Below are 21,263 nucleotides of genomic sequence, written 5' to 3'. Positions count from 1 at the left end.
GCTCAGTTAGGAAGACCTTTTTAGGCACATGTGTCCTAGATTTTCGCTTTTGTGTACAAAGGTCTTTGAGAAATTTGGCATAGGAGGGAACTTGTCTGATGGCATCAAGGAGTGGGAGGTTAATTTTAACTTGTTTGAAGACCTCCATCATCTCTTCTAATGAAGTTCCCTTTTTGCCAAATGGAGAGGGTGAAGTAAGAGCTTCAGGATATGGGGCCTTTGGGATATGAGTTTTGGCAGAAGGTGGACTAGGTGAAGAAGAAGAAGAAGGTTTTTCATTTGACACATTTCTATCCTCTTCTTCATCTTCCTTATTGTTGTCGTCCCCAATCTTATTGTCTACTACACGTCCACTCCTTAGGGTAGTCAAAGCATTGGCTTGTTCATGATGAATTGCATTTAGTTGATTTTCTTGAGCCATGTATTATCCCCTAGGATTACTTAGTGGTTGGCTTGGAAGCTTTCCTTCCTCTCGCTTGTTTAGTGCATTAGCTAGTTGACCCATTTGGGATTCTAGCTTGGCGATTGATTGCGTATGAGAGTGCACTAATTGTGTAATGGTTTCCAAACCTTGAAGGGCGTTCAACACTTTCTCCTCAAAGGCTGTGTTTCTTTGGGGTGGAGGAGAAGTGTGTTGAAATTGAGTCGAGGGACGGTAGGGATGAATATTTTGTTGGGTTTGAAAATTCTGAGGATTTTGAAAATTTTGGGAATAGGGTTGGGCTGTGTTCGAAGCTTGCTGCTTCCAAGAAAAGTTTGGATGATTTCGCCCATCCCGGGTATATGTATTGGAAAATGGGTCATTACCCGGTCTAGGCAGTGTTTGAGCAGCATTGATTGTTCTTGCACGAGTTCGGAGAAATTGGGGCGCTGAAGGGCACTCATGAATAGGGTGGGATGGGCTAGAACAAATAGTACACACTTGTGCTTGGGAAGAGTTCATGTAATGCCCACCTATCATCAGTTGGTCAATCTTATGGGACAATGCATCTACCTTGCTAGACAGGTCCATAGAATGACTTATTTCACAAATGATCCCTTTTCTTTGAGAACTCGGGGGTGCTTGACGAGAACATGAAGCATGGTGGAGGAGGGAGTTTTCATTTTAGATTTCAAATAATTTCCATACTTCATGCTCATTTTGAAGCATGAATGTCCCCCCCACATGCGGCATCAATCATCTGACGGTTTCGTTCAGTCAATCCGTCATAGAAGTATTGCACTAGCTGCCACTTAGGTATTTGATGATGTGGGCATTTACGGATTAGGTCCCGAAATCTCTCCCAAGTTTCATGAAATTCTTCTCCCTTAGTTTGGGAGAAGCTTGTGATAGCACGTCTAAACTGGTTCGTTCTTCCTATGGGAAAGTATTTTTTTAAGAATTCTTGTTGCATTTGACCCTAGGAATGAATCGAGTTGGCTTCTAAAGAATTCAACCATTGCTTGGCTCTATCTTTAAGGGAGAAGGGGAATAATCTAAGTTTCAGAGCATCATCAGTGAAATTCTGAATCTTGACAGTGGTGCAAATCTCAAGGAATTCGTCTAGGTGTTTATATGGATCTTCATTGGTGAGCCCATAAAAAGATGGAAGCATTTGGATCACACTAGACTTTATTTCATATTGTACAGCTGCTACCTCAGGAATCGAATGCAAGATGGGGAAGTGTAAATAGTGGGAGTAAAATATTCCCTCAGGAGTTTGGGTTGTTCTTCAGCCATCTTAAGAGGTGGGGATGATCCTAATGTTTTGATCTTAGCTCGAATGTTCCTAAGGGTTCGTTCTATTTCAGGGTCAAAAGGTAATAGGTTTCGTACTCTAGAACGACTACCTTGCATACACTAGTACTTGATCAATCAAGCATGCAATAAAAGATAAACACATCAATCCTTGTGTTTGTCCTGAAACCACTAGACAGCTCTTAACTGGTTTGAAGAGGGCACCTAAGCCTCCAATCCGTCTAATGAACCGAGTTGACCAGGTAAGCTCCCAGGTAAGTGGAGGGGTCACGATGCGTTCGCAAAGGTCCCACTTAAAACTCACTTGCCTCGAACAGATGAACTGTCTCCCTTATAGGGACAAAGCTTGCCTAGACATCAACTAAGCCACAGAGCGAAATTGGTGCAACTTTCGGTGATCTTCGTCCTATTGAGCTCGAATATCCCTAGGGTCCAATGTCTAATTGATTTTAATTAAAGTGACACTATGTGAGATTGAGTTCACCTAAATTGGGCAAGAGTCCGGTGATGAAATCCGGCTCTTATCTTGTTGGGGTGATTGCCCTTACTATGTGCAAATTGATTTGTGTATGTGTATCAAGCATGCATTCACAATTTTGCTATAATTAAAATCAAACAATCACCACAAAATTTCAAACCAATAATTAATTTAAATAAGAAAAGTTTAGAGGTTACCAAAGGGAATTTCTCCAGCGATTTTTTTTTTTTTTTTTTTTTGCAAACCTCTACAGCATTTCTTTTTCGCAGTTCTCCTTTTGATCATCCCAGATTTTTTTTCTTTCTCGATTCCTGATAAAAGAAATAAATAAATAAATAAAAATTGGTAAGGGAGAAAAAGAAGAAAAATAACAATAATAGAAAAAAAATTTTAATTAATTTTTTTTAATTTTTAAATAATTTTTTTTAAATAAGAAAAATAACTATGCTAGCAATCCCCGGCAGCGGCGCCAAAAATTGATCGGTTATTTCAATTTTGAAAATAAAACCACGCAATAGCACGTATCCTGTAGGATAGTGATTACGGGTGTCGGTCCACAGGGATTGAAGAATAAGTTATTTTTCTTTTAAAAATAAATCACAAGAAGGATTTGCTAACTTGATTTAACTAAATCAAACTATGAGTACGGATTGAAATTTTATCAAAGTAAATAGATCTAGGGTTGGAATCCACCACATAGCATTGCATCAAGGATTGTGTTCTTAATCTTATCTTTTGGAGAGGCATGCAATTTTGGCTACAAGCCTTATAAAATAAAGCATAAAGAGTTTTAGGAAGATCCATCTTCGGTATAGCATGAAGTGTCTACCTAAGTATGCTAATCTAGGGTGTAGCACATCTCATCTTCCTAGGCATGGATCATCTTAGACTACTTTAGCAACATGAATAGTAAATGGCATGCTCAAGATTTAAACATCATAAAATAATTTTTCATTGAGAATGAGAATTTAAACAAACTCCAAAAAGATTAAAAGAGTAAGAACTACAATGCCCTGTTACATTGCTAGGGCTTCATCCAGCCCTAGACTAGGTGTTCAGCCGCGCATGGTGGCCGGATGTCCTTCCATCTTCAAATGAAAAGCCTTCACCTCTCATTCTTCCCAGAATAACACAAACTCTTCTCTTTCCTCCCCTCTCTCTTCTTTTTTTTATTTCTTTCTCTCGGCTGGTGGCTTCTTCTTCTTCACCGAAACAGGGTTCTCCCCTGTTTTCTTTCTTCTCAACCGAGCTCCCCCCTTTCCAAGCCGATGGCCACCCTCTTTATACCCATTCTCCCCCTTGATGGATCCACTGAGAGCGCGCTGGAGATGCGGATGTGAGATCACGGGATGCCCGGACGCGGAGGAGGCTGGGATCACGGAAAGAAGGCTGGGCTCTTGATGCGGCTCGGAACGCACGCGGTTGATGGCGGAGCTAGATCTCGGCTGCGAGCTGCATCACCGGCGGAGGAAGAGGCGGAGATGCTGGGATTTTGACTGCTAGGAGTGGATCGTTGATCTCTGATCTCGCTCGGAACGGCAGCTGTGAGGAGGCGGGGATGCAGGTGGATGCCTGATGCGTGGCTGGCTGGAGACGTGAGGCGTGCCGGCACGATCTCTGCTGATCTGGTCGCGATTGGGAGCTGAGATCTGGGACGCCTCGGCTGTGGAAGGAAATCCGGATGGCCGGAGATGTGCTGCAGACTTGAATTGCGCCATGGATGCGTTGAAGACGCCTCGGACGAACGCCTGATTTGCTGGATTGCATCGTGGGATGAAGAGGCGGGGTCATCCGGGATTTGGGATCTTGAATCCGGAGGAGACGCGGACGGTGATGGCGAGAATCGGGAGGCTGGGTCGATTTGGAAATCTCCCTTGTTTCAGTGCTGCATTGGGGCCGGCTGGGAGGGAGATGAGCTTTGTTTTGAAGCAAAGGAAAAACGTGTGGATTTGAGCCTGGGAGATTTGTTGGATACGGGGGATGATGAATCGCATGAGGATTCATCTGGGAAGCTTGGATTGGCTTGGATAGTGGAGAAAATCTGGGAAGGATAGGGAAGGATACGGCTGAGCTGGGAGATGGTCCGAAACGGGGAAGAGAAGAGGAGAAGAATGATGCGGAAGATGAATACGGGCGTGAGTGAATTTTATTATTATTATTTTTTAGAGAGATGGTTGGGGTCCACTCGGGTAGGTTGGGAGGGCTCTGTTTTGCTAAGTTGGGAAGCCTGGTGCACACGGGAAAGATGACGTGGACAAAGGAATGGATAGCTTTATGCACATGTGGAAGAAAGTAATCCACACATGAAACAGATTGGGACTAATTCGTGAATGGGGTGACTCGACCTGCACACACATTAAACTAAATCGATATAGAAAATTAAAACCAAACTTGAATTACCTCTAATAATTTATTAAAATGAAATGACGAGGGGAAACATATTTTCTTCTGTTAATATTTAAAATATGTGTATAACAATAATAATAAGTGCTATGTAAAATAGATAAATTTGTACATTAATTAGCACTTATCACACCCCCAAACCTACATTTTGCTAGTTCTCGAGCAAAATAGAAGAGAAATTAACTCACTTTCGCAGGAATCGCGATTGTATTTACCATATGCAACAAGGCTTTAAACCCCTAGGTTACCCTAGTGGACGAGTTATAGTCTCGTGAGGGTTTTCAGTGAAGATACCCACAAACTTCAATATCATTTATTGTTATGATTAATTTGTTGTTGTTGTTGTTGTTTTTTTTTTTTTTTAATTTGATTGATGAAACTTCAAATTCCAAGTGCATACTAGCTAGAAAAAAAACTTTTTTTTTAATTAAAATCTAATTTAAGATACATAAATGATAAGAATTTCAAAGCACACACGATTTTATTTACTAAGTCAGCCCAAATTCTAGATTAGTATGCAATCTAAGTTAAAGTCATTAAGTTTCCGTTTAGGAAGTTGTAAGACTTATTTATACTGGAGTGCTCGGTGAAATCTGGACCGTACACAAGCTAAGGGTTCGGATCTCCAAAATATTGTTAATACTAGTAGTTTCCAAGGATTGGTCGAAAAGACCTACTCACTGATTCAAAATCATCTTATCTGCAGGATTTCGAGAGTTGTGGATGTTTACTTTAGTACCTCACGGGCTTTATCTGTAATATTCTAGTTTACTCGAATTTTTACGACGACGGCTTTCACACTATTGTCTTTTCGGTCAATACAACATTTTTTTTCTTTTTTTTTTTAAAGAAAGATATATAAATTGTGCACTTTTACTCTTGTGGTGATTTCTCCGTGTAACGAGCAATCAGTCGACAACTCTCACACCAGTTGGCATAAGGTGTCGGGCATCAAGACTCCCCTACGGACTTATGCTCGGAGTCCTCATCACAAGCCCACTTGATCTTTGACAATAGGTAGCCCTTTTCGATGTTCCTGACTAAATCCATTTTTATTGATGTTTTTTTTTTTTTTTGGATTAGATAAGTATGATTCATCAGGGTCCAAGGTTGCTACCATACTCTCAACATAATGTCGAGCCTAGACCTTAGAAGAGTCGGCCAGTGTGTAGTGAAATTCCAAAGTATTAATTAGCTTACAACTCCCTAAGAGAGACTTAATAAAAAGAACTTAAATTTGTATTACTTCCGACTAGTCATTGGGTTTTTTGGATTTTATATACCTTGTGTGTTTAGCATTCTCGCATTAATGTATAGAAATGAGGTTTTTTTTTTAAAAAAAACAAAAAAAAATTTTAATTATTTTTTTTAATTATTATTATTATTTTATAAAAAATGAAAATGAACACATTTTTTTTTAAAAAAGATATTTTTATTTTTTTATTTTTTTATTTCTTTTGATAAACCTGACATTATGAAGTGAAAACGAATGCAAAAGATGCAAACAAAACAAAAAATGAAAAAAATACTTAAAAATATCCCCAAACCTAAACCTAACATTGTCCTCAATGTTAAAGAAATCTAAGAGAATTGGGTTGCCTCCCAACAAGCGCTAAGTTTATTGTCTTCAGCCAGACATAGTGAGATAGTTTTTGCATCTCCTTCTATGAGGTCATCTATTTTGTCTATCATAAAACACTCAATTTTCCTTGCGGGTTGGTCGGCCGCATTGAACACATTTAATTTTACCTTCATGTTCCCAAATGATATGTTCATTACCCCTGTTCTACAATTGATGCATGCATTGGCTGTTGCTAAAAAGGGCCGCCCAAGGATCACGGGGATTTGTTTATTAGGATTGGGCTCATGTTCCATATCAAGGACAATGAAATCTACTGGAAAATAGAATTTATCTACCTTGACAAGAACATCTTCAATTATCCCACGTGGTGTTTTTACAGATCGATCAGCCAATTGAAGGGATACCGAGGTTGGTTTTAACTCACCTAAACCAAGTTTCTCATAAACTGAATAAGGTAAAAGGTTGACACTTGCCCCTAGATCTAAGAGTGCTCGATCAATGAAATTATTTCCTAAGACACAGGAGATGGTGGGAGCACCAGGATCTTTGAATTTTGGAGGGGTGTTGTGTTGGAGAATAGAACTCACTTGCTCAGTTAGGAAGACCTTTTTAGGCACATGTGTCCTAGATTTTCGCTTTTGTGTACAAAGGTCTTTGAGAAATTTGGCATAGGAGGGAACTTGTCTGATGGCATCAAGGAGTGGGAGGTTAATTTTAACTTGTTTGAAGACCTCCATCATCTCTTCTAATGAAGTTCCCTTTTTGCCAAATGGAGAGGGTGAAGTAAGAGCTTCAGGATATGGGGCCTTTGGGATATGAGTTTTGGCAGAAGGTGGACTAGGTGAAGAAGAAGAAGAAGGTTTTTCATTTGACACATTTCTATCCTCTTCTTCATCTTCCTTATTGTTGTCCTCCCCAATCTTATTGTCTACTACACGTCCACTCCTTAGGGTAGTCAAAGCATTGGCTTGTTCATGATGAATTGCATTTAGTTGATTTTCTTGAGCCATGTATTGTCCCCTAGGATTACTTAGTGGTTGGCTTGGAAGCTTTCCTTCCTCTCGCTTGTTTAGTGCATTAGCTAGTTGACCCATTTGGGATTCTAGCTTGGCGATTGATTGCGTATGAGAGTGCACTAATTGTGTAATGGTTTCCAAACCTTGAAGGGCGTTCAACACTTTCTCCTCAAAGGCTGTGTTTCTTTGGGGTGGAGGAGAAGTGTGTTGAAATTGAGTCGAGGGACGGTAGGGATGAATATTTTGTTGGGTTTGAAAATTCTGAGGATTTTGAAAATTTTGGGAATAGGGTTGGGCTGTGTTCGAAGCTTGCTGCTTCCAAGAAAAGTTTGGATGATTTCGCCATCCCGAGTTATATGTATTGGAAAATGGGTCATTACCCGGTCTAGGCAGTGTTTGAGCAGCATTGATGTGTTCTTGCACGAGTTCGGAGAAATTGGGGCGCTGAAGGGCACTCATGAATAGGGTGGGATGGGCTAGAACAAATAGTACACACTTGTGCTTGGGAAGAGTTCATGTAATGCCCACCTATCATCAGTTGGTCAATCTTATGGGACAATGCATCTACCTTGCTAGACAGGTCCATAGAATGACTTATTTCACAAATGATCCCTTTTCTTTGAGAACTCGGGGGTGCTTGACGAGAACATGAAGCATGGTGGAGGGAGTTTTCATTTAGATTTTCAAATAATTTCCATGCTTCATGCTCATTTTGAAGCATGAATGTCCCCCCACATGCGGCATCAATCATCTGACGGTTTCGTTCAGTCAATCCGTCATAGAAGTATTGCACTAGCTGCCACTTAGGTATTTGATGATGTGGGCATTTACGGATTAGGTCCCGAAATCTCTCCCAAGTTTCATGAAATTCTTCTCCCTTAGTTTGGGAGAAGCTTGTGATAGCACGTCTAAACTGGTTCGTTCTTCCTATGGGAAAGTATTTTTTTAAGAATTCTTGTTGCATTTGACCCTAGGAATGAATCGAGTTGGCTTCTAAAGAATTCAACCATTGCTTGGCTCTATCTTTAAGGGAGAAGGGGAATAATCTAAGTTTCAGAGCATCATCAGTGAAATTCTGAATCTTGACAGTGGTGCAAATCTCAAGGAATTCATCTAGATGTTTATATGGATCTTCATTGGTGAGCCCATAAAAAGATGGAAGCATTTGGATCACACTAGACTTTATTTCGTATTGTACAGCTGCTACCTCAGGTAATCGAATGCAAGATGGGGAAGTGTAAATAGTGGGAGTAAAATATTTCCTCAAGAGTTTGGGTTGTTCTTCAGCCATCTTAAGAGGTGGGGATGATCCTAATGTTTTGATCTTAGCTCGAATGTTCCTAAGGGTTCGTTCTATTTCAGGGTCAAAAGGTAATAGGTTTCGTACTCTAGAACGACTACCTTGCATACACTAGTACTTGATCAATCAAGCATGCAATAAAAGATAAACACATCAATCCTTGTGTTTGTCCTGAAACCACTAGACAGCTCCTAACTGGTTTGAAGAGGGCACCTAAGCCTCCAATCCGGTCTAATGAACCAAGTTGACCAGGTAAGCTCCCAGGTAAGTGGAGGGGTCACGATGCGTTCGCAAAGGTCCCACTTAAAACTCACTTGCCTCGAACAGATGAACTGTCTCCCTTATAGGGACAAAGCTTGCCTAGACATCAACTAAGCCACAGAGCGAAATTGGTGCAACTTTCGGTGATCTTCGTCCTATTGAGCTCGAATATCCCTAGGGGCCAATGTCTAATTGATTTTAATTAAAGTGACACTATGTGAGATTGAGTTCACCTAAATTGGGCAAGAGTCCGGTGATGAAATCCTGGCTCTTATCTTGTTGGGGTGATTGCCCTTACTATGTGCAAATTGATTTGTGTATGTGTATCAAGCATGCATTCACAATTTTGCTATAATTAAAATCAAACAATCACCACAAAATTTCAAACCAATAATTAATTTAAATAAGAAAAGTTTAGAGGTTACCAAAGGGAATTTCTCCAGCGATTTTTTTTTTTTTTTTTTTTTGCAAACCTCTACAGCATTTCTTTTTCGGCAGTTCTCCTTTTGATCATCCCAGATTTTTTTTCTTTCTCGATTCCTGATAAAAGAAATAAATAAATAAATAAAAATTGGTAAGGGAGAAAAAGAAGAAAAATAACAATAATAGAAAAAAAATTTTAATTAATTTTTTTTTAATTTTTAAATAATTTTTTTTAAATAAGAAAAATAACTATGCTAGCAATCCCCGGCAGCGGCGCCAAAAATTGATCGGTTATTTCAATTTTGAAAATAAAACCACGCAATAGCACGTATCCTGTAGGATAGTGATTACGGGTGTCGGTCCACAGGGATTGAAGAATAAGTTATTTTTCTTTTAAAAATAAATCAACAAGAAGGATTTGCTAACTTGATTTAACTAAATCAAACTATGAGTACGGATTGAAATTTTATCAAAGTAAATAGATCTAGGGTTTGGAATCCACCACATAGCATTGCATCAAGGATTGTGTTCTTAATCTTATCTTTTGGAGAGGCATGCAATTTTGGCTACAAGCCTTATAAAATAAAAGCATAAAGAGTTTTAGGAAGATCCATCTTCGGTATAGCATGAAGTGTCTACCTAAGTATGCTAATCTAGGGTGTAGCACATCTCATCTTCCTAGGCATGGATCATCTTAGACTACTTTAGCAACATGAATAGTAAATGGCATGCTCAAGATTTAAACATCATAAAATAATTTTTTATTGAGAATGAGAATTTAAACAAACTCCAAAAAGATTAAAAGAGTAAGAACTACAATGCCCTGTTACATTGCTAGGGCTTCATCCAGCCCTAGACTAGGTGTTCAGCCGCGCATGGTGGCCGGATGTCCTTCCATCTTCAAATGAAAGCCTTCACCTCTCATTCTTCCCAGAATAACACAAACTCTTCTCTTTCCTCCCCTCTCTCTTCTTTTTTTTTATTTCTTTCTCTCGGCTGGTGGCTTCTTCTTCTTCACCGAAACAGGGGTTCTCCCCTGTTTTCTTTCTTCTCAACCGAGCTCCCCCCTTTCCAAGCCGATGGCCACCCTCTTTATACCCATTCTCCCCCTTGATGGATCCACTGAGAGCGCGCTGGAGATGCGGATGTGAGATCACGGGATGCCCGGACGCGGAGGAGGCTGGGATCACGGAAAGAAGGCTGGGCTCTTGATGCGGCTCGGAACGCACGCGGTTGATGGCGGAGCTAGATCTCGGCTGCGAGCTGCGTCACCGGCGGAGGAAGAGGCGGAGATGCTGGGATTTTGACTGCTAGGAGTGGATCGTTGATCTCTGATCTCGCTCGGAACGGCAGCTGTGAGGAGGCGGGGATGCAGGTGGATGCCTGATGCGTGGCTGGCTGGAGACGTGAGGCGTGCCGGCACGATCTCTGCTGATCTGGTCGCGATTGGGAGCTGAGATCTGGGACGCCTCGGCTGTGGAAGGAAATCCGGATGGCCGGAGATGTGCTGCAGACTTGAATTGCGCCATGGATGCGTTGAAGACGCTTCGGACGAACGCCTGATTTGCTGGATTGCATCGTGGGATGAAGAGGCGGGGTCATCCGGGATTTGGGATCTTGAATTCGGAGGAGACGCGGACGGTGATGGCGAGAATCGGGAGGCTGGGTCGATTTGGAAATCTCCCTTGTTTCAGTGCTGCATTGGGGCCGGCTGGGAGGGAGATGAGCTTTGTTTTGAAGCAAAGGAAAAACGTGTGGATTTGAGCCTGGGAGATTTGTTGGATACGGGGGATGATGAATCGCATGAGGATTCATCTGGGAAGCTTGGATTGGCTTGGATAGTGGAGAAAATCTGGGAAGGATAGGGAAGGATACGGCTGAGCTGGGAGATGGTCCGAAACAGGGGAAGAGAAGAGGAGAAGAATGATGCGGAAGATGAATACGGGCGTGAGTGAATTTTATTATTATTATTTTTTAGAGAGATGGTTGGGGTCCACTCGGGTAGGTTGGGAGGGCTCTGTTTTGCTAAGTTGGGAAGCCTGGTGCACACGGGAAAGATGACGTGGACAAAGGAATGGATAGCTTTATGCACATGTGGAAGAAAGTAATCCACACATGAAACAGATTGGGACTAATTCGTGAATGGGGTGACTCGACCTGCACACACATTAAACTAAATCGATATAGAAAATTAAACCAAACTTGAATTACCTCTAATAATTTATTAAAATGAAATGACGAGGGGAAACATATTTTCTTCTGTTAATATTTAAAATATGTGTATAACAATAATAATAAGTGCTATGTAAAATAGATAAATTTGTACATTAATTAGCACTTATCACACCCCCAAACCTACATTTTACTAGTTCTCGAGCAAAATAGAAGAGAAATTAACTCACTTTCGCAGGAATCGCGATTGTATTTACCATATGCAACAAGGCTTTAAACCCCTAGGTTACCCTAGTGGACGAGTTATAGTCTCGTGAGGGTTTTCAGTGAAGATACCCACAAACTTCAATATCATTTATTGTTATGATTAATTTGTTGTTGTTGTTGTTGTTTTTTTTTTTTTTTTAATTTGATTGATGAAACTTCAAATTCCAAGTGCATACTAGCTAGAAAAAAAACTTTTTTTTTAATTAAAATCTAATTTAAGATACATAAATGATAAGAATTTCAAAGCACACACGATTTTATTTACTAAGTCAGCCCAAATTCTAGATTAGTATGCAATCTAAGTTAAAGTCATTAAGTTTCCGTTTAGGAAGTTGTAAGACTTATTTATACTGGAGTGCTCGGTGAAATCTGGACCGTACACAAGCTAAGGGTTCGGATCTCCAAAATATTGTTAATACTAGTAGTTTCCAAGGATTGGTCGAAAAGACCTACTCACTGATTCAAAATCATCTTATCTGCAGGATTTCGAGAGTTGTGGATGTTTACTTTAGTACCTCACGGGCTTTATCTGTAATATTCTAGTTTACTCGAATTTTTACGACGACGGCTTTCACACTATTGTCTTTTCGGTCAATACAACATTTTTTTTTCTTTTTTTTTTTAAAGAAAGATATATAAATTGTGCACTTTTACTCTTGTGGTGATTTCTCCGTGTAACGAGCAATCAGTCGACAACTCTCACACCAGTTGGCATAAGGTGTCGGGCATCAAGACTCCCCTACGGACTTATGCTCGGAGTCCTCATCACAAGCCCACTTGATCTTTGACAATAGGTAGCCCTTTTCGATGTTCCTGACTAAATCCATTTTTATTGATGTTTTTTTTTTTTTTTTGGATTAGATAAGTATGATTCATCAGGGTCCAAGGTTGCTACCATACTCTCAACATAATGTCGAGCCTAGACCTTAGAAGAGTCGGCCAGTGTGTAGTGAAATTCCAAAGTATTAATTAGCTTACAACTCCCTAAGAGAGACTTAATAAAAAGAACTTAAATTTGTATTACTTCCGACTAGTCATTGGGTTTTTTGGATTTTATATACCTTGTGTGTTTAGCATTCTCGCATTAATGTATAGAAATGAGGTTTTTTTTTTAAAAAAAACAAAAAAAAAATTTTAATTATTTTTTTTAATTATTATTATTATTTTATAAAAAATGAAAATGAACACATTTTTTTTAAAAAAGATATTTTTATTTTTTTATTTTTTTATTTCTTTTGATAAACCTGACATTATGAAGTGAAAACGAATGCAAGAGATGCAAACAAAACAAAAAATGAAAAAAATACTTAAAAATATCCCCAAACCTAAACCTAACATTGTCCTCAATGTTAAAGAAATCTAAGAGAATTGGGTTGCCTCCCAACAAGCGCTAAGTTTATTGTCTTCAGCCAGACATAGTGAGATAGTTTTTGCATCTCCTTCTATGAGGTCATCTATTTTGTCTATCATAAAACACTCAATTTTCCTTGCGGGTTGGTCGGCCGCATTGAACACATTTAATTTTACCTTCATGTTTCCAAATGATATGTTCATTACCCCTGTTCTACAATTGATGCATGCATTGGCTGTTGCTAAAAAGGGCCGCCCAAGGATCACGGGGATTTGTTTATTAGGATTGGGCTCATGTTCCATATCAAGGACAATGAAATCTACTGGAAAATAGAATTTATCTACCTTGACAAGAACATCTTCAATTATCCCACGTGGTGTTTTTACAGATCGATCAGCCAATTGAAGGGATACCGAGGTTGGTTTTAACTCACCTAAACCAAGTTTCTCATAAACTGAATAAGGTAAAAGGTTGACACTTGCCCCTAGATCTAAGAGTGCTCGATCAATGTAATTATTTCCTAAGACACAGGAGATGGTGGGAGCACCAGGATCTTTGAATTTTGGAGGGGTGTTGTGTTGGAGAATAGAACTCACTTGCTCAGTTAGGAAGACCTTTTTAGGCACATGTGTCCTAGATTTTCGCTTTTGTGTACAAAGGTCTTTGAGAAATTTGGCATAGGAGGGAACTTGTCTGATGGCATCAAGGAGTGGGAGGTTAATTTTAACTTGTTTGAAGACCTCCATCATCTCTTCTAATGAAGTTCCCTTTTTGCCAAATGGAGAGGGTGAAGTAAGAGCTTCAGGATATGGGGCCCTTTGGGATATGAGTTTTGGCAGAAGGTGGACTAGGTGAAGAAGAAGAAGAAGGTTTTTCATTTGACACATTTCTATCCTCTTCTTCATCTTCCTTATTGTTGTCCTCCCCAATCTTATTGTCTACTACACGTCCACTCCTTAGGGTAGTCAAAGCATTGGCTTGTTCATGATGAATTGCATTTAGTTGATTTTCTTGAGCCATGTATTGTCCCCTAGGATTACTTAGTGGTTGGCTTGGAAGCTTTCCTTCCTCTCGCTTGTTTAGTGCATTAGCTAGTTGACCCATTTGGGATTCTAGCTTGGCGATTGATTGCGTATGAGAGTGCACTAATTGTGTAATGGTTTCCAAACCTTGAAGGGCGTTCAACACTTTCTCCTCAAAGGCTGTGTTTCTTCGGGGTGGAGGAGAAGTGTGTTGAAATTGAGTCGAGGGACGGTAGGGATGAATATTTTGTTGGGTTTGAAAATTCTGAGGATTTTGAAAATTTTGGGAATAGGGTTGGGCTGTGTTCGAAGCTTGCTGCTTCCAAGAAAAGTTTGGATGATTTCGCCATCCCGAGTTATATGTATTGGAAAATGGGTCATTACCCGGTCTAGGCAGTGTTTGAGCAGCATTGATGTGTTCTTGCACGAGTTCGGAGAAATTGGGGCGCTGAAGGGCACTCATGAATAGGGTGGGATGGGCTAGAACAAATAGTACACACTTGTGCTTGGGAAGAGTTCATGTAATGCCCACCTATCATCAGTTGGTCAATCTTATGGGACAATGCATCTACCTTGCTAGACAGGTCCATAGAATGACTTATTTCACAAATGATCCCTTTTCTTTGAGAACTCGGGGGTGCTTGACGAGAACATGAAGCATGGTGGAGGGAGTTTTCATTTAGATTTTCAAATAATTTCCATGCTTCATGCTCATTTTGAAGCATGAATGTCCCCCCACATGCGGCATCAATCATCTGACGGTTTCGTTCAGTCAATCCGTCATAGAAGTATTGCACTAGCTGCCACTTAGGTATTTGATGATGTGGGCATTTACGGATTAGGTCCCGAAATCTCTCCCAAGTTTCATGAAATTCTTCTCCCTTAGTTTGGGAGAAACTTGTGATAGCACGTCTAAACTGGTTCGTTCTTCCTATGGGAAAGTATTTTTTTAAGAATTCTTGTTGCATTTGACCCTAGGAATGAATCGAGTTGGCTTCTAAAGAATTCAACCATTGCTTGGCTCTATCTTTAAGGGAGAAGGGGAATAATCTAAGTTTCAGAGCATCATCAGTGAAATTCTGAATCTTGACAGTGGTGCAAATCTCAAGAAATTCATCTAGGTGTTTATATGGATCTTCATTGGTGAGCCCATAAAAAGATGGAAGCATTTGGATCACACTAGACTTTATTTCGTATTGTACAGCTGCTACTCAGGTAATCGAATGCAAGATGGGGAAGTGTAAATAGTGGGAGTAAAATATTTCCTCAGGAGTTTGGGTTGTTCTTCAGCCATCTTAAGAGGTGGGGATGATCCTAATGTTTTGATCTTAGCTCGAATGTTCCTAAGGGTTCGTTCTATTTCAGGGTCAAAAGGTAATAGGTTTCGTACTCTAGAACGACTACCTTGCATACACTAGTACTTGATCAATCAAGCATGCAATAAAAGATAAACACATCAATCCTTGTGTTTGTCCTGAAACCACTAGACAGCTCCTAACTGGTTTGAAGAGGGCACCTAAGCCTCCAATCCGGTCTAATGAACCGAGTTGACCAGGTAAGCTCCCAGGTAAGTGGAGGGGTCACGATGCGTTCGCAAAGGTCCCACAAAAAACCCACTTGCCTCGAACTGATGAACTGTCTCCCTTATAGGGACAAAGCTTGCCTAGACATCAACTAAGCCACAGAGCGAAATTGGTGCAACTTTCGGTGATCTTCGTCCTATTGAGCTCGAATGTCCCTAGGGGCCAATGTCTAATTGATTTTAATTAAAGTGACACTATGTGAGATTGAGTTCACCTAAATTGGGCAAGAGTCCGGTGATGAAATCCGGCTCTTATCTTGTTGGGGTGATTGCCCTTACTATGTGCAAATTGATTTGTGTATGTGTATCAAGCATGCATTCACAATTTTGCTATAATTAAAATCAAACAATCACCACAAAATTTCAAACCAATAATTAATTTAAATAAGAAAAGTTTAGAGGTTACCAAAGGGAATTTCTCCAGCGATTTTTTTTTTTTTTTTTTGCAAACCTCTACAGCATTTCTTTTCCTGCAGTTCTCCTTTTGATCATCCCAGATTTTTTTTCTTTCTCGATTCCTGATAAAAGAAATAAATAAATAAATAAAAATTGGTAAGGGAGAAAAAGAAGAAAAATAACAATAATAGAAAAAAAAATTTTAATTAATTTTTTTTTAATTTTTAAATAATTTGTTTTATATAAGAAAAATAACTATGCTAGCAATCCCCGGCAGCGGCGCCAAAAATTGATCGGTTATTTCAATTTTGAAAATAAAATCACGCAATAGCACGTATCCTGTAGGATAGTGATTACGGGTGTCGGTCCACAGGGATTGAAGAATAAGTTATTTTTCTTTTAAAAATAAATCAACAAGAAGGATTTGCTAACTTGATTTAACTAAATCAAACTATGAGTACGGATTGAAATTTTATCAAAGTAAATAGATCTAGGGTTTGGAATCCACCACATAGCATTGCATCAAGGATTGTGTTCTTAATCTTATCTTTTGGAGAGGCATGCAATTTTGGCTACAAGCCTTATAAAATAAAAGCATAAAGAGTTTTAGGAAGATCCATCTTTGGTATAGCATGAAGTGTCTACCTAAGTATGCTAATCTAGGGTGTAGCACATCTCATCTTCCTAGGCATGGATCATCTTAGACTACTTTAAGGAACATGAATAGTAAATGGCATGCTCAAGGTTTAAACATCATAAAATAATTTTTCATTGAGAATGAGAATTTAAACAAACTCCAAAAAGATTAAAAGAGTAAGAACTACAATGCCCTGTTACATTGCTAGGGCTTCATCCAGCCCTAGACTAGGTGTTCAGCCGCGCATGGTGGCCGGATGTCCTTCCATCTTCAAATGAAAGCCTTCAACCTCTCTTCTTTTTTTTTTTATTTCTTTCTCTCGGCTGGTGGCTTCTTCTTCTTCACCGAAACAGGGGTTCTCTCCTGTTTTCTTTCTTCTCAACCGAGCTCCCCCCTTTCCAAGCCGATGGCCACCCTCTTTATACCCATTCTCCCCCTTGATGGATCCACTGAGAGCGCGCTGGAGATGCGGATGTGAGATCACGGGATGCCCGGACGTGGAGGAGGCTGGGATCACGGAAAGAAGGCTGGGCTCTTGATGCGGCTCGGAACGCACGCGGTTGATGGCGGAGCTAGATCTCGGCTGCGAGCTGCGTCACCGGCGGAGGAAGAGGCGGAGATGCTGGGATTTTGACTGCTAGGAGTGGATCGTTGATCTCTGATCTCGCTCGGAATGGCAGTTGTGAGGAGGCGGGGATGCAGGTGGATGCCTGATGCGTGGCTGGCTGGAGACGTGAGGCGTGCCGGCACGATCTCTGCTGATCTGGTCGCGATTGGGAGCTGAGATCTGGGACGCCTCGGCTGTGGAAGGAAATCCGGATGGCCGGAGATGTGCTGCAGACTTGAATTGCGCCATGGATGCGTTGAAGATGCTTCGGACGAACGCCTGATTCGCTGGATTGCATCGCGGGATGAAGAGGCGGGGTCATCCGGGATTTGGGATCTTGAATTCGGAGGAGACGCAGACGGTGATGGCGAGAATCGGGAGGCTGGGTCGATTTGGAAATCTCCCTTGTTTTAGTGCTGCATTGGGGCCGGCTGGGAGGGAGATGAGCTTTGTTTTGAAGCAAAGGAAAAACGTGTGGATTTGAGCCTGGGAGATTTGCTGGATACGGGGGATGATGAATCGCATGAGGATTCATCTGGGAAGCTTGGATTGGCTTGAATAGTGGAGAAAATCTGGGAAGGATAGGGAAGGATACGGCTGAGCTGGGAGATGGTCCGAAACAGGGGAAGAGAAGAGGAGAAGAATGATGCGGAAGATGAATACGGGCGTGATTGAATTTTATTATTATTATTTTTTAGAGAGATGGTTGGGGTCCACTCGGGTAGGTTGGGAGGGCTCTGTTTTGCTAAGTTGGGAAGCCTAGTGCACACGGGAAAGATGACGTGGACAAAGGAATGGATAGCTTTATGCACACGTGGAAGAAAGTAATCCACACATGAAATAGATTGGGACTAATTCGTGAATGGGGTGACTCGACCTGCACACACATTAAACTAAATCGATATAGAAAATTAAACCAAACTTGAATTACCTCTAATAATTTATTAAAATGAAATGACGAGGGGAAACCCCATTTTCTTCTGTTAATATTTAAAATATGTGTATAACAATAATAATAAGTGCTATGTAAAATAGATAAATTTGTACATTAATTAGCACTTATCACACCCCCAAACCTACATTTTACTAGTTCTCGAGCAAAATAGAAGAGAAATTAACTCACTTTCGCAGGAATCGCGATTGTATTTACCATATGCAACAAGGCTTTAAACCCCTAGGTTACCCTAGTGGACGAGTTATAGTCTCGTGAGGGTTTTCAGTTGAAGATACCCACAAACTTCAATATCATTTATTGTTATGATTAATTTGTTGTTGTTGTTGTTGTTTTTTTTTTTTTTTAATTTGATTGATGAAACTTCAAATTCCAAGTGCATACTAGCTAGAAAAAAAAACTTTTTTTTTAATTAAAATCTAATTTAAGATACATAAATGATAAGAATTTTCAAAGCACACACGATTTTATTTACTAAGTCAGCCCAAATTCTAGATTAGTATGCAATCTAAGTTAAAGTCATTAAGTTTCCGTTTAGGAAGTTGTAAGACTTATTTATACTGGAGTGCTCGGTGAAATCTGGACCGTACACAAGCTAAGGGTTCGGATCTCCAAATATTGTTAATACTAGTAGTTTCCAAGGATTGGTCGAAAAGACCTTACTCACTGATTCAAAATCATCTTATCTGCAGGATTTCGAGAGTTGTGGATGTTTACTTTAGTACCTCACGGGCTTTATCTGTAATATTCTAGTTTACTCGAATTTTTACGACGACGGCTTTCACACTATTGTCTTTTTCGGTCAATACAACATTTTTTTTTCTTTTTTTTTTTTAAAGAAAGATATATAAATTGTGCACTTTTACTCTTGTGGTGATTTCTCCGTGTAAACGACAATCAGTCGACAACTCTCACACCAGTTGGCATAAGGTGGTCGGGCATCAAGACTCCCCTACGGACTTATGCTCGGAGTCCTCATCAACAGCCCCACTTGATCTTTGACATATAGGTAGCCCTTTTCGATGTTCCTGACTAAATCCATTTTTATTGAGTGTTTTTTTTTTTTTTTTGGATTAGATAATATGATTCATCAGGGTCCAAGGTTGCTACCATACTGCTCAACATAATGTCGAGCCTAGACCTTAGAAGAGTCGGCCCAGTGTGTAGTGAAATTCCAAAGTATTAATTAGCTTACAACTCCCTAAGAGAGACTTAATAAAAAGAACTTAAATTTGTATTACTTCCGACTAGGTCATTGGGTTTTTTGGATTTTATATACCTTGTGGTGTTTAGCATTCTCGCATTAATGTATAGAAATGAGGTTTTTTTTTTAAAAAAAAACAAAAAAAAAATTTTAATTATTTTTTTAATTATTATTATTATTTTATAAAAAATGAAAATGAACACATTTTTTTTAAAAAAGATATTTTTATTTTTTTATTTTTTTATTTTCTTTTGAATAAACCTGACATTATGAAGTGAAAACGAATGCAAGAGATGCAAACAAAACAAAAAATGAAAAAAATACTTAAAAATATCCCCCAAACCTAAACCTAACATTGTCCTCAATGTTAAAGAAATCTAAGAGAATTGGGTTGCCTCCCAACAAGCGCTAAGTTTATTGCTTTCAGCCAGACATAGTGAGATAGTTTTTGCATCTTCCTTCTATGAGGTCATCTATTTTTGTCTGATCATAAAACACTCAAATTTTCCTGCGGTTGGTCGGGCCGCATTGAACACATTTAATTTTACCTTCATTTCCAAATGATATGTTCATTACCCCTGTTCTACAATTGATGCATGCATTGGCTGTTGCTAAAAAGGGCCGCCCAAGGATCACGGGGATTTGTTTATTAGGATTGGGCTCATGTTCCATATCAAGGACAATGAAATCTACTGGAAAATAGAATTTATCTACCTTGGACAAGAACATCTTCAATTTTCCCACGTGGTGTTTTTACAGATCGATCAGCCAATTGAAGGGATACCGAGGTTGGTTTAACTCACCTAAACCAAGTTTCTCATAAACTGAATAAGGTAAAAGGGTGACACTTGCCCCTAGATCTAGAGTGCATCGATCAATGTAATATTTCCTAAGACACAGGGAGATGGTGGGAGCACCAGGATCTTTGAATTTTGGAGGGGTGTTGTGTTGGAGAATAGAACTCACTTGCTCAGTTAGGAAGACCTTTTAGGCACATGTGTCCTAGATTTTCGCTTTTGTGTACAAAGGTCTTTGAGAAATTTGGCATAGGAGGGAACTTGTCTGATGGCATCAAGGAGTGGGAGGTTAATTTTAACTTGTTTGAAGACCTCCATCATCTCTTCTAATGAAGTTCCCTTTTTGCCAAATGGAGAGGGTGAAGTAAGAGCTTCAGGATATGGGGCCTTTGGGATATGAGTTTTGGCAGAAGGTGGACTAGGTGAAGAAGAAGAAGAAGGTTTTTCATTTGACACATTTCTATCCTCTTCTTCATCTTCCTTATTGTTGTCCTCCCCAATCTTATTGTCTACTACACGTCCACTCCTTAGGGTAGTCAAAGCATTGGCTTGTTCATGATGAATTGCATTTAGTTGATTTTCTTGAGCCATGTATTGTCCCCTAGGATTACTTAGTGGTTGGCTTGGAAGCTTTCCTTCCTCTCGCTTGTTTAGTGCATTAGCTAGTTGACCCATTTGGGATTCTAGCTTGGCGATTGATTGCGTATGAGAGTGCACTAATTGTGTAATGGTTTCCAAACCTTGAAGGGCGTTCAACACTTTCTCCTCAAAGGCTGTGTTTCTTTGGGGTGGAGGAGAAGTGTGTTGAAATTGAGTCGAGGGACGGTAGGGATGAATATTTTGTTGGGTTTGAAAATTCTGAGGATTTTGAAAATTTTGGGAATAGGGTTGGGCTGTGTTCGAAGCTTGCTGCTTCCAAGAAAAGTTTGGATGATTTCGCCATCCCGAGTTATATGTATTGGAAAATGGGTCATTACCCGGTCTAGGCAGTGTTTGAGCAGCATTGATGTGTTCTTGCACGAGTTCGGAGAAATTGGGGCGCTGAAGGGCACTCATGAATAGGGTGGGATGGGCT

The 21,263-nt window shown here is 39.9% G+C and overlaps 3 non-coding genes across 3 annotated transcripts; all 3 read left to right on the top strand.

Annotated features, from left to right (window-relative positions):
* The first annotated feature begins 1,239 nt into the window (after positions 1 to 1,239).
* On the top strand, positions 1,240 to 1,345 carry LOC120108182. The gene has a single exon (XR_005509661.1). It is a non-coding gene; the product is annotated as a small nucleolar RNA R71 (small nucleolar RNA).
* Positions 1,346 to 8,026: 6,681 nt separating this feature from the next.
* On the top strand, positions 8,027 to 8,132 carry LOC120108181. Its single transcript, XR_005509660.1, has one exon. It is a non-coding gene; the product is annotated as a small nucleolar RNA R71 (small nucleolar RNA).
* A 6,694-nt stretch (positions 8,133 to 14,826) lies between these two features.
* Positions 14,827 to 14,932, top strand: LOC120108179. The gene has a single exon (XR_005509658.1). It is a non-coding gene; the product is annotated as a small nucleolar RNA R71 (small nucleolar RNA).
* Positions 14,933 to 21,263: the final 6,331 nt, after the last annotated feature.

Source organism: Phoenix dactylifera, unplaced genomic scaffold, assembly GCF_009389715.1.
Source record: "Phoenix dactylifera cultivar Barhee BC4 unplaced genomic scaffold, palm_55x_up_171113_PBpolish2nd_filt_p 001207F, whole genome shotgun sequence".
Classification (NCBI taxonomy): domain Eukaryota; kingdom Viridiplantae; phylum Streptophyta; class Magnoliopsida; order Arecales; family Arecaceae; genus Phoenix; species Phoenix dactylifera.
The sequence above is the reverse complement of the archived record's forward strand: the minus strand, read 5'-3'. Positions and strand labels throughout refer to the sequence as shown.